General features: G+C 42.4%; 1 pseudogene; it reads right to left on the bottom strand.

The window, feature by feature from the left end:
- S100a11-ps2 (S100 calcium binding protein A11, pseudogene 2) overlaps positions 1-14,682 on the bottom strand; it is a 133,908-nt pseudogene that overhangs the window by 31,476 nt on the left and 87,750 nt on the right.

A 14,682-nucleotide genomic window follows, 5' to 3' on the forward strand; every position in this document is an offset into this window, starting at 1 on the left:
ACACATACACGTGCGCGCATGCACACATACACACACACACACACACACACACACACACACACACACCACAGACACCTCCTGTCAACATCCCATTTCCTTTGGAGACATTTATTTCAACTCTTGCTTATGATGCTATTGAATTCTCCCAGGAACCTCTTTGATATCAAGGCTCTGTGAGACTCTTTTGTTGACTGTTCCTCCATCATCTGTACATTCCACTTAGCAGTTACGCAAAACTATCTTGGATTTCTGCTCAGCTACTTTTTGTTGTATTACACATTTTATAGCCTCTGGGATTCAAATATTCATGAAACAGTCTGGTTACTACAGAGTTTGTCAAGAGATGAATCCAAAGTCTGTGTGCTCAATCCCTGAGTTGGGAAGGTCTTATAGGTCTGCATGGGCATGTTCCTTGAAGTACTCTTTCTCTCCTATATACTCTGCAGGAAATATTTAAAGAAAGAATGACAAAATTTAAAAACAAACCAAAAAGGTCCATTCATTTAGATAACATTCTACTTTTTGGCTGTCATGAGCTGAGCAATTCTGTCACATGCTCCTGATTCTATGATAGTCTACCTTACCTCAGGCCCAAAAGCAATAGATCTAGCCACTTTGAGTTGTAAGCCCTGAAACTGAGAGCCAAAACACATCTTTCTTTCTCTTAAAGGATTTCTTTCAAGTCTTTGTCATGGCAGCAAAACTCTTACAAAACAGAACACTGGCCATGATGGGTAAGGTCATTGTGGCAGTTCTGAGAATGTGTTGAAGGTCTGACAGAGCAGGGTTCTAGAAACATGTGTAGGTTGCATACATGGGCGATCTCATGAAGAGTTGGATGAGCCTCACCCATTCACAAATCAGCAATACAGGATAGACCATTTCACATAATTTCTGTATATTGTAAAGAAGCAATAACATAGTGTAAAGAGTAAATCTACAGATACTCTATGCAACACACTGACTACAGTAACAGCACTGAGTTGTATAGTTGAAATAATCTAAGAGTGTAACTCTTCTGTTGGGTTCTCTTACCAAAACAATAGCACAATGACAAGACTAAAAGGACCACCGAGTTACCATGTGACCTGAGCTACTCATCATGAGCTGAGTGTTATAAATCATAAAGTTACCAAATCATAAAGTAGGACTTGCATGGCAGCTATTGTTCTTTTTTAAACTTTTTATTGATTCTGTGTGAATTTCACATCATGTATTCAATCTCACTCATTCCCCACTCTTTTGAATCTACTTTCTGCCCTTGCCACTTCTCCCCACCAAAAAAAAAAAAAAAAAGACTTGTCATGGAATCTGTAGTATATCATCAGTGTCTCCCACAGTACACCCTTTTATCCACACAGCTTTCATTTCAAATGTTCATTGCCATGAATCACTGGTACAGTTTGAGGCCTCTAGCTTCTGCTGTACTATCAATACAGAACCCTCACTGGAATTCCTCTCGGATATCTTATTGTTGCCTTGTGTCATGCGGCTTTGGAACTGTCAGACCTGGCCCCTTTACTCACTCTAGCAGTTCATAGATGAGGTAGTTTTTGGTTTGGGCCAACTCAAAGCCCTGGATCTAGACTGAATGGTAACTGAATTGGTTATCCTGCCAGCCCTCCCACATCCTGAACACCAGTGTGAGCTCTTTGGCACTACCCTGCCAACTCACAACAAAGCTATTCCTGGCAAGGAGCTGGGGCAGCTCTTCTAGGCCCAAGGCATTCATGCTGGCTCATGCTGCCACGGCCAACTGTCCTCTGCTGCCCAAGCAAGGTGCAGGTTTGGTTTCCAGAGGCAGCAATCTATTATTAAATTGATATAATAAACATGGGATCCATCCTGAGCAGGTCCTAAAGGCACAAGCGAGGTGCATGAAGAAGTTACCCAAATGCCTATGGTTTTTTACTACTGCTACAATGCTATCTTTTGCCAAACACTCATCTACAGCTTCTGAGTCTGGGTGGTTGGTATCTGTGTGCCCTGTGATTGGCTGAACAAGGAAGAGAAAACTAGGGCCTAGTTTAAATGGTTATAAATGATATGCAGGCAACACCAACAAGTGAACAGTTGTTCACCATGACCCCTTGGGCAACCCTGAAATCCATTGACTAAGATAAATCTCCGCAGTGTACAGAATATCAGACAGGACACATGTCATACATTTTGTTTGGAAGGGGAAATGGGCAGATGTGTGATTGTTTTATGGTTCATGGACCATAGCCAATTGTAAGTGCCCATGCTTACTTACCAGGCTAAGGTTATTGGATGTGGCTGGAGAGAACTTAAACCAGGCTAGGATTGAAGGGGCCACAGCAAAACTGAGGCTCTGACAGTTATTGAGAGTAACCAGATTTTTTATATCTTTTATCAGAAACAGGATTTAGTGGCAGTTGACAAGATCAATACAGTCGTAGTTGTCAGGATACAATCCGTTTTCAAGCTATACAGGGCACACAAGATTAATGTCTAAGACCAATTGTCCTGTCAAGCTTCCATGCTTCGTGACTTCTGAGGGAACATACAGAGAAGCACAGAGGAGTGTGACTGCTCCCTTGCCTGAGGGAGCCTTTGGTTTCTCAGGAACTTAAAGGCACATAGTACCCGAGGAGCTATGGACTCTAACCTGAAAAATCTATGACACATGCCTTTTAAGGAAACTTGGCAAGGCCATCTCCATGCTTACTTGTGGCCAATGGATTGGCTGGAAGGTCACGGACTTGGAGAGAACATGATTGGAAAATTGGTGAGAAAGACATCTGGGGAAGAATTATGTGACTAGAGCTCTCCAAATGGGTGAAGGATGTGAAAATACTTGTGCCCCATGCGAATACCAATCAGCAAGGTGACTTAGGTGGAGGAAGAATTCAATAATCAAGTAGATAGAATGACCCTTTCTTTCTATTGGCAGTTAAACTCTTACCCCAGCCATTCCTGTTATTGCCTAGTGGGCTCATGAACAAAGTAGCCTTGGTGGCAGAGAGGAGGGTTGTGAATGAGCTGAACAATTAAAAGTGATGGTCATGTTTATGGTTTTTATGCTAGTGGTAGATTACAAGTGTATACTTAGTCAGAAACTCATCGAAATGTGTAAAAGAAATACTTAAGAGTAAGTGTCTTGGCAAGGCTCAGACATAAATGGGGCATCTTTTTATCGTTACCCCACTCTCTATCTCCAAGGCTCAGGAACCATCATGGAAGAATGGGTGTAAAGACTGTAAAGGTCAAAGGTCGGAGAGGCATAGATAGTGTCTTCTTCATGAACGAGCCACTGCACTCATGAACTCACAGGAGCAATGATTGCTTGCCTAAGACTGACCCAATACCAGGCCTGTCAATCAGGCAGGGCCTGGTGGACACAGCCCTATATCTAACTTAGAAACTATGGACTGTTGATAGTGTCTGGAGGAGGAGTCAGGTTTTTAAGGGTGTGGCCCCTGGTAGGTCAACTGTGCTCCACTGGATAATCCTAGACCTATGAATCTATGGACAGAATAAGGACTATTAAAATAATAATAACTTTTGTAATAAAAGACACAAAACTGGGAGCAGGCCAAGGGTGGAAGTGAATCTGGGAGGCACTAGGGAAGGGATGTGAGTGTTGAAGATCATTAAAATATATTGTGTAAATTCTTTAAAAAAAAAAACCAAAATACATTAAAATTACTATAACATGTATGGATTCCTATGTATGAATCGTACTTTCACAAAGTAGTTTAAAAGTAAAGAAAGGAGTCATACAAGAAATACAATATCTTTTTCTTTGGATAAACCCCAAATCAGTAAGGCATCATCAGCAAGTAGGCAGTGGCTGGGTCTCATTCCAATAGACCCTCATTTCTAAGGTAAAGACGATTCTTCTGCCTGTCTCTGTCTCTGTCTCTGTCTCTGTCTCTGTCTCTGTGTGTGTGTGTGTGTGTGTGTGTGTGTGTGTGTTATATTTTTGTATGTACATGTGGGTAGGAATGCATGTACATGTGTGTGAGGCCAATGCTGGGTGTTTTCCTTTATTTCCTTTATTACTTTATTATATATTTAAGACAGAGTCTCTTTCTGACCCTGTTGCCTACCATTCAGTCAGTAAGCTTTAGGAACCCTCTTGTCCCTGTCCCTCTATTGCTTGGGTTACAATCACATTACTATAGCCTTTTGTCTATATATGTGCTATGGGTTGGACCTGAGCTCCTGTTATTTGCAGGGTAAGACCTTTATGGAGGAAGGAATGCCTATTGTGTGTGATCAATTCTGCTTGCGATATAGACACAAAGATGTCTCAGAGCTAGCCAATAGTGGGGTAGAGGAGGGGCTTGACAGACTCTGAATTCCAGTATATAATGTGTGTATGCTTAACCCTTGGACTGTCATCGCTTTGCATTTTGAAGTTCTTTGATGAGGTTCACTGTTACCATTGTGTGAACAAGAGTGCCACTGCTCAGTTCAGCTGCTGTGCATAGACACACCAGTCAGGAGTGTAAACAAAAGCTTCCTGCCCAGCCACTGGGCACATGAGAAGCCAGCCAGAGGTGAAGGTTCTTCACAGAGGCATTTTCTCTGACCTGCAAACCTGGCATTTCTCATCAGAGTTCATCTTTGAAGGAGTCAGAGGCCCTTTGCAATGTTTTACGGTACTTCTATCAAAGTATTTCATGTAAATCAATCATGGTTTCCACTTTTCTGTCTGATGACTATAACCTTAAAGAAGAGCTTTCAAAATTAATCAAACCAGTAACTCAATTTAATTTTTCACGAGAGAATAACAGTATGGGGTTTGACTGTAGCTATCTTAATTTTAAATATTTATTAATCAATTTTCGTTAGCAAATTTTGTTACAAAAGAAGTTGAAAGAAAGATGATTAAAAATTGATCTTATTTTCTGTACAAACGGCCATTGCTATTTTCTTTTTCCTCAAAATAAAAAGAGGTGCTTCTTTCTTTGAGTAGGGGGTCTATTCAGTTCAGTGGATCATTTGTTGTGTTTATTCAATTAAAAACTGATTATTTCTTTAAATTGTTAACCCCTTCAAAGTGGTCCCAGAGCTCTTAAGCCAGCGTCTCTTAACCCAGATCTATTAAACTAGCACACAAAAAACAATAATTCTTTGATGAATAAATATATAAATAAATATTTGTACACAAGAGTAAGGAAGCTAGGGATATTGCTGAGTAAGTGTTAATACTGTTTACAACTGTATTGTGGGTCACCCAAGTTTTATTGATTTATTTATGTTCGTGATTTCCAAATGTTCTATAATTGAACTTTTTTTTTATCATGACTAGGGATGTGGCTCAGTCAGTGGTCAATCCTTTGCCTACTATGTGCAGACCTTATGTTTGATCCCTAGTACTGCAAAAGACGAACAAACAAACACAACCCCTCACAGTCACTGTGGAGGGGGGATGGAAATACTCTGGTATTAGAACCCTCTTTGGTATCTTCCTCAGCTCAACATGCCCTCAGATTACTGCACTTGCCTTTGGGAACCATCAGGGCAGAAATGGGTCTTGAAACATCAGACTGTCCAATGTTTGGATTCCTACCTTTTCTCCCCTTCGGGCATCAGAACTCTTATTGTAGTATCTCCTGTAAGATCTGAACTCACAGAAGGCAATTGGTGTTTGCTAAGCACTTGATGAGCTTAATACTTAGGTTCCCTGTCCCGCGCGCGACTTCCCGCCGGCAAGAAACACGCGGGTACATAGAAATCCTTACTGTGACCAACTTTATTATAATCTTAAAGAGGAAGCCTCGGCGCGCCAACATGGTGTGCTTATAAACACCCTAGCGCGGCGCATCCACACCTGATTGGTTGTTTACCCATGATCTCATCAGGCACGCCCCGGAGTGGGCAAAGACCTGGCACGAAGGCACTCTTGTACATGCGCACAGTTAACTTCCTGAAAGGGGGTCGGCTGGCGCGGTGAAGGCTGGTGCCATCTTGTAATGGCGGAGGCTATCCTGGCCTTCCACGTGGGGCGCAGCGGAAGCCAGCGCCATCTAGTGGTGGCGAATGTTATTGCGGCCCTCTACAGTTCCCCAACTGCCTTCCTGCCTTATAGGGCAATGGCTAATGGGCTATGAAAATATATGGGTGATTTTTAACTCTATAGTTTCCATCATTTCAAGAACATCTGAGTCAAAAATCACGCATGTATCCTGTAAATGTATCTTCAAAGTAAATTGTTTATCTTTAAGCAAAAATGTTGCTAATCCCCAGAATCCTTCCTAGAAAGGGAATACGCTAACCATTGATGGATGTACGACACCACGGTGACATCATTGCCGCCAGTGGGGTCATCATTTTCCAGCTGTGGACAGAGCAACAATCCCATGCAGGACAAACTAGCTAAGATAGTGAGCCCAGGACACCTGTGCCTCTTGCACTTGTCAGCCTGCACCTAGGAAATCTTTTTAGCTAGACTCCACAAAGGCGCAAGATGAGGCAAAGGGTGTCGGCCTTAGAAATTGCAGAAAGAAGACTTTATTTACTCTATTTTTTTAAAAAATAAATGAAACGTCAACCATGCTTCCTAAATCTTGGTTACTAGGGATGTAAATCAATCCTTCGGCCAATGGTGGCTACAGGAAATAGTTTTGGTTTTCCTTAGCCTGGGATGTCTTTTGAGTTAGGGCTTAGCCCACCTGCCTCTCATTAGTTGATCTGCTGTGAGCCATGCTGCTCACACCATATTGATGTGTGTACTGCAATGAGTATTTTCTCATTTGGGAGGCTTAAGTGCTAATTACAGACTCATTCATTTATTGTCCTTTGGAGAATGACAAAGGAATATCTTTTTAGATTTAATATTAATACTCCATTTTTTCTCTGTATTATATCTTGCTATTACAAGCTACTGCGTAAATCCATGTAATTCTGGAACACAGAAAAATACATGCAATATCAAATTGTTCCCTCAAATTATTGGTTACTTTAACTTTAAAATTAAATATCCATATTGGAGCCATTTCCAATCTGCTGCTCCTTGTTGATAGAAGGAAATTTATATAACCTGTTGTTATTTTTAAAGGGAGACAACAATTGTAATCTGAAAAAGCCTTCTACCTCAAGTCTTACCATTAGTTTGAAAGTCAGCAGGAGTCTACCTCAAGTAACTGAGTATGGACTGTTTCTGGGTTTCTAGACAAACAAGAATAATGGATGAGAGCTCTCTCTGAAGACCATTCTTCCAGCGTCCCTTCACATACTACCTCCAGGAATCTCTTCCCTCAAGTTGCTGGTGCCTGCCCTGGTCTCTTCCTTCCCTCCTCCTCCTCCTCCTCCTCCTCCTCCTCCTCCTCCTCCTCCCCTCTTCTTACTCCTCCTCCTCCTCCTCTTCTTACTCCTCCTCCTCCTCCTCCTCTTCTTACTCCTCCTCCTCCTCCTCTTCTTACTCCTCCTCCTCCTCTTCTTACTCCTCCTCCTCCTCCTCTTCTTACTCCTCCTCCTCCTCTTCTTACTCCTCCTCCTCTTCCTCCTCCTCTTCCTCCTCCTCCTCTTCCTCCTCATCTTCATTGTTGAGAGAAGTTTTTGTAGTACAGTCCAGCTGTCCTAGACCCTGTGATGCAGCCCAGGTTGATCTGGAGCATGTAATCTTCCTGGCTTAACCTCTGGATTAATGAGACTACAAACATAAACTGTTGTTAAATAAATCACAGATGGGTTCTATAAGCACCAACACATTTGAATCAGAGTTAAGATTAGTATCACGTAGACTTGGATATTGCTAAAGTAGGTCATGGGATGAAAATAGAGCATGGTGATAAAATAGACAAATGTTACCTTTTCAGTGGCGGAGCCATATCAAAATGATATAATTATTCAAGTGTACCAGCTTACAAGTATAGTCTTGGCACTGTGAAGGCCCAAGCAGAGTTATGACTTTGAGGTCAGCTTGCAGTACCAAAGTGAGCCCATAGTGACCATGTCTAAAATACCAGCTTTCTTCATTTCCATTTCTTGCTATCCAGATCTATGGGCATATAGCATTTGGAAGCCACTTTGCTGTGATAGGCCATATATTAAGGCCCAGGAGTCTGTTTGTCCTGTTTGTGCTCAGCAAAGCATAGCTGACTACAGCTCAGTAGTCATGATGTTATCTACACATCTTTTGAAAACATGTTGAAAGCCTGTTGAAGTGAGTTTGGTCCCTGGAACCCACACAGTTGTCCTCAAAGTTGTTCTCCTCAAAGTTGTCCTCCACATGACCTCAGTTACACTTGTGCCCACATACATGCATACAAATAAATAATTTAATTTTTTTTAATTAAAAAAAGAAAGGTTATAGTAGAAGTCACAGCTTAACTGAAAAGACGTGGGAGGACAGGGATTCAGAGAGAAGTGGGGGGACAGGGATTCACAGAGAAGTGGGAGGATGAGGGCTCACAAAGAATTGGGAGGATGGGGATTCACAGAGAAGTAGGAGGATGAGGATTCACTAGAGAAGTGGATACTGATGCTCATGGGAGGCTGGAGAAGTCACAGAAAGGTCGGTAGAATGTGAAGTCTCCACTAACCTGAGCTTCTCCAAATTTGTCCTGACTCTCATGAGAATGCTGAAGTTCCTGCTTTGCAATCCCCTCACTTCTTATTTCACCTACTCTTCTATTCCCAGATCCCAAACATCTGTGAATACTATTGGAAGTACAGCCACATTCTCTTTAATAGAGCGATTCAGCCAAATGACTTAATGAAATCCTTTGATAACAAAGCAATAACCACTTAAGCTAAAAGGAAAGGATAAATGTATTAAAGAATAAGCAGGGGACTTTCCTGAAGCAAACGAGGAAAGAATCAAAATGTAGAGAAGCATTGCTTGACTGTAAACAGCTTTATAGTAAAGACTTAGAAACCCAGCACACTAAGCTACACCATTCCCTGAAGTTCTTGCACCTTGAGCCCTCCCCACCCCACCTCCACTGCTACACTCTCTATAGGCTTGTTTATCTCTGCTGCTTTTTGTCCAAGGCTAAAGGATTCATTTACCAGCCCCCACCCCCAGATAATTAACACTATTTTCCAGTCACACTGTCAGAGACACACTCATCCTGATCCTAAGTTTTGAATAGGCTTGGATGAAGTGACACTTCAAGCTGTTTACAGGCTCTCCAGACAGATTCCCCTAGGCTTGGTCAGCCCCAGGGGGTGGTTACACTGTGCATCTTGGACCCCTTTGATGAAAGGAGAGTTTTTATAGTAGAGACAGCCACTGAGAAGGAGCCTCCAGAATGAGTCGGACCTGTGTCCAGAGCTGTTGTAATTTTTATTTTTCTGAATGAATTGAAGGTTTCTACTAGTCAACGTATGAATGGAATTTCAAACATAACTTGAGAATGGTTTTGAAACGTCTCTCTAGTAATGAAGAATGAAAATGTGGATAATAACAAGTTAGTTGGATATTCTCAGAGGCAGTAACTGCTAGTGGGTTTCTTTATTCTCCAAAGTTCCATTATCTGTGTAATTTATAATTACCCACTGTGTTTATTGTGGACTTAAGTAACAACACATGAGCAAAGAAATTCTAATAAAATGTATTTTATATAGAAGACCTAAACTGAGATTAGATTGATTACATCCAAGCAACTCCGTAATGAGACTCATAGTCACAATATAACCAGGTGACATTTGACCATTTGACACTGTGAGAACCCTGTCAGAATAGCAGGCCACCACCCTGCCTGGGGGAAGGACAGATAAGGAAATGGCCTAAACCGGGAATCACCCTGCTAGGGTGAGAACAGAGAGGGAAGTGACTGGTGGGGTGGGGGTGGGGGAATGCCAGGAAATACCACAAATTCCACAAGATGGGCAGGACAGGGCCAAATGTAGGAGACACCCTTCCCATTCGAGTTGACCAATAATTTTAAATGTTGCTCAGGGTAACCAATCACAGTTGTCCAACTCAGGCGACTGCTGAATTCCCTGCCAAAATGTTTATAAAAAGGGCGTGCTAGGGTTGGGGATTTAGCTCAGTGGTAGAGCGCTTGCTAGGCCCTGGGTTCCGTCCCCAGTTAAAAAAAAAAAAAAGGGGGTGTGCTTTGTGAGCTCGGTGTCTCCTTTTGCCTGCATGCTGGGGAACCCCAACGTACGTTGGAACAATAAACCTCTTGCAGACTGCAGCCGGTCTCTGGGGCCTTATTGAGTGGGGGTCTTCCGATGGACTCTTACAACACCACAGCCATTGCAGAAATTACTACCTGTATTTTAAGGTGATGAAAGTGAATGATGAAGAAACAGGATCTTGTTATCAATGATGCCAAGCATAAAAAAAATGTGAAATTTAAGTCATGTCAAGAATGTCCCTATGCAAACCAAATTGAGAGGAAATGTTAATGATGGTTAGGGGAACGCACTGTTAAGGGCTGTGTGAGTTATATGTTTCAACCACCAGATATTTGGAGATGGAAATTCTTGTTCTATATATGTCACCACTAGTATGAATTTTGTTTATTCAAAATGTTTTTCATTGTCAGAAGTTTTATCAGCACTTTGATTCACATAATAAATTCTGACATGATAGATGAGTATAAAAATATATATATACATTATATTTGTTGCTATATGTGAAAATACATTAAAAGGAAACCTAGATAACAATAAAATCACTTTTGCAAGTTAAAATAGCCAATAGCTTTTTAAAGAAAAGTTTCCTAGAAATTTGAAAAGAATATTGATATTGAATAGACATCTTGAGTAAAGACAAAAAATTTTTTTTTCTTTTTTTCGGAGCTGGGAACCGAACCCAGGGCCTTCCACTTGCTAGGCAAGCGCTCTACCACTGAGCTAAATCCCCAACCCCAAGACAAAATTTCATAGTGAGATAACAGGACATACAAGATTGAAAGCACATGGATTCACGATTGGCCAGGGATTGGAGCCAGGATAGGAGCTATTTAACACAAAAATAAAAATCCAAATGCCTATTTAGAAATATAAGAACCATTACTTGCTATGACAGAAACAAAAGTCCCATTTTGTTTAGCAGAAGAGAGAATACTGACATTCTTCTGAGAGTTACTGTTTTCACCGGTCTCAGCTTTACCTGGAATAATGGCCACTTCGTTGCTGCTGTGATAAACACCTTGACTCCAAGCCGCCCAAAGACAAAATAGTTTATTTTGGTTTATGTTCCAGAGGGAGAATCCACATGGTGGGGTGTTGTCCTTCCTACTGGAGGCTTTCCGTAGAGATCTCTGGTCTGGCTAGGTGTGTGGGTTCAGACGAAGGGAAGAATACTAGGGCAGGGAGGGCGAACTGCTTCTGCGTCTCCGCTGCTGCTGCTGCTGCTGCTGCTGCTGCTGCTGCTGCCGCCGCCGCCGCTGCTGCTGCTGCTGCTGCCGCCTCTGCTGCTGCTGCTGCTGCTGCTGCTGCTGCTGCTGCTGCTGCTGCTGCTGCTGCTGCTTCCCCTGTTTCCCTGCTGCTGCTTCGGTTGCTTCAGGAGGTCGGGCTGGACTTGAGTCAGCAGGAGACTGACTAGCCAGTGAAAGTTGCAGGGGAGCTTCTGGCAGCAATTTTGGGAGAGCACATCTCTTCCCCAAGCAGGGGTGTTACAGCTCTTATGACAAAAGCTCTCAGACGATGGAGTAATTCCTGCACACACTTAATCCTTCTGGATAAGATCCTTAATATACAGTTTTGGGATGGGTCAGGGTCTAACGGCAGGTACTTCCTATTGGTTTGGCCTGAATACCTCATCCACATATTTGGGGGTGGTCCTGCTCATCAAAACATGACTCAAAACATGTCTGTTTTGAGTCTACATGACCTGTGGTCACATCCTTACCTGTGGAGGAGGGATTTAGGGTGTTATTGCCTTCTGTGACTGATCTGTCTCAAACCTCTCTACAGGGGGCTGTGGGGGACTGTAGTTAGGTGAGAGGGGCCTCATCTCCTAGGAGATTGAGAGTGCTCCTGCTGTCCCCTAGGGTCCCTGGGTCTTCTTCCACCTATCTGGACTGGGAATCAGGATACCTTTCACAGCCTGCCACCCCACAGGGGGCAGCAGGGGACAGGAGCAGCAAACAGACTGCTCACATTTTATCTACACAGTAAGGAGGAGAGAGAGAGAGAGAGAGAGAGAGAGAGAGAGAGAGAGAGAGAGAGAGAGAGAGAGAGAGAGAGAAAGTAGGGTGAGACTACATGAAAATATGCCCATATGCCCTCCAGCAGCTTATTTCCTCCCCCCCCCCCCCCCCCCCCCCGGAGCTGGGGACCGAACCCAGGGCCTTGCGCTTCCTAGGCAAGTGCGATACCACTGAGCTAAATCCCCAACCCCAGCTTACTTCCTCTAGCAAGGCTTTACCTACAAAACTTTTAGAGTTTTGTAGCCTCCAAAGAGCACTGCTACAGAGGACCAGGTATCAGATACGGGTGCCTGTAAGAGACATTATTTTTTAGTCAAATCCCTACACGGATTGGTGAACATGGCAAAAGACTATGCAAAAACTGCTCGTGCTTCATTTTAATTTGGAGCTAGACATAGAGTTACTTGAAGACTCCTAGCTGAGAATCGCAAGTGTGGAATGTTGACGTGCTCCGATCAAGTTTGGGATAATATTATAAATTTTGTTTTTCAAATGAAATGCCCTGAAATTTTCAAAACCAGTACTCTGAATGGTGATATTTTTGGCCACCTACTCCAACAACACCACATCTCCTAATAATGCCACTCTCTGGGCCAAGCATATTCAAACTACCACATTGCTTTTATGAATAGACGCTATGTTTACAAATGTTTTCCCCAACATATTTCCGTTTTTCTTGTGGTTGCACTGCTGAATCACCAGGTAGCTGGGTCTTACTAACATTCAGATTTTGTAAAGCAGCCTCTTAACTAATGGTTAAGGTTAAACACACATATGAGAGTTTTTAACCACTTGTTCTGTAAGCATGAAGTCAGGCGGGACGTCTTCATCACGATGAATTAATCAAGGAAAATGCTCTTTGCCCCAGCCACATGAGATAACTGCCAACCTTCACACAGGATTTACTGTTGCCCTGCTCTAGATCACATGTCTGATTACTTGAAGCACCATCTCTTTGCTATTCTACCTGTCCCTTTCCTGATCATCGCATGCAGTCCCCATCCACCCAGTCCCTGCTGTGGAGAAAACTTTGCTTCCCCAGTGTTTGGGAGACTAAAAATCAACTTATAAATAGACAGAGTCACAGAAGAAAAGTCAGGATTGAGCTATTTACTAATCAAGAGCTTGCTGCCCAATGTGCAGGTGTTAGTGCTATGGCACTAGTTTTTACAGTAAAGAAGTCTTTACTGGGGGATTGATTGGTCAGCAAGGGAATTCCTTCCAAAGGAAAGATAAATGGAAGCTGCAATTCCAGTGGTCTTTAGTTTAATAAGAAAAACCCAATAATTTTCTTTGTCTGTATCATCTATAAATCATGTGTTTTTATATTAGAATCCTTTTCCTCCCGGTGTTAGAGGTCTACACACATCCTTATATCTGTAGTTATATTTCCAGAATGAGAATACAAATATAAGCCTCAGCAAGAGTCATGGGAAAGGTTTCCAAACCTCAGCCATACAAAGCCTCTAGAGTGAAAGATTTGGCTCATCTCTGCAGTGCTCTCTGTAACTAGACCTTTAACCACCAGCAGGCTCTTCTCAGGCCACTAGTGTGGTGATCTGTTCTTTATGAATAAGGCTTCTCTCCAAGACAGAAGACATAGGAATGGTGCCCAATCAAAGCCCCTTGCATCCTCGGGCCACAGACAAACTTCTACTTCTCCTGCCCTGTGAAAGCTTCAGATTTCCTTCCCCATATTTCAATACTATCTTCTCATGAAGAAGCTATGAAAAAATAGCTCCTCCTGCCCATCTTCATTCTTATTTGGTCTCTTTCATGTTTACCTTCTAAAGAGTGATGTTTCAGCAAAGGATTGTTGACTGAGTGAGCATGTATGTGCATGGTTGAACTCTGAATACTTTGGGGAAAAATCCTAGTAACAGATGTCATAGGAAAGGGGAAATATATACAGCAAGTAGGAAACTAGTTCTCTAACTGGATCATGTGCTGTCAAGTGTAGCACATTCCTTTAGGTCTCTTTAGTTCTGTTTTGAGGCTTACAATAACCAATGATGGAAGTTAGACAAACATCCTTTGCATTGCGTGTTTGATCCAGGAGTAAATAGGATAGAGTGGTGAAGTAATTGGGCCAGTGACAGAGCGAGAACCATGGGGCCAGGAAATAATAATACCTTCCTCAATTTTTTAAAATTTTATTTTCCTTCTCTTTTTAAATCTTGTATATTTTGTTACCAATAAACACACACACACCAATAAACACACACGTACACAATCACATGCTCATGCACACTCACAATACGCATATACAACTCACACACAATCACACACACAGTGTGCACCATCACAAAACTAAATAGTCTTGAAGTCATGAAATCTGTCCCTGTGGTAAAGGTGAGAATTTGTTTTCTACCATTAGCATCAGTGTGTATGACTCAGCAAGGTGCTCTCCCTGTCACGATTGTTCTTTGGTTACACATACGTTCACTTTTGGTCCACAAGAGTCCTCTGAGCAGGGAAAATGCACTCCTCAAGGCCATAGATTAAAATTGCAAAGAAGACAATCTCACTCCCCAGCCCCTAGGCATCATGGGAAGAAAAAAATCACATTCCACATAATTTTACCATCCACCCTGGCTTT

This window comes from Rattus norvegicus, chromosome 14 (genome assembly GCF_021556685.1).
Source record: "Rattus norvegicus strain SHRSP/BbbUtx chromosome 14, alternate assembly SHRSP_T2T, whole genome shotgun sequence".
NCBI lineage: Eukaryota > Metazoa > Chordata > Mammalia > Rodentia > Muridae > Rattus > Rattus norvegicus.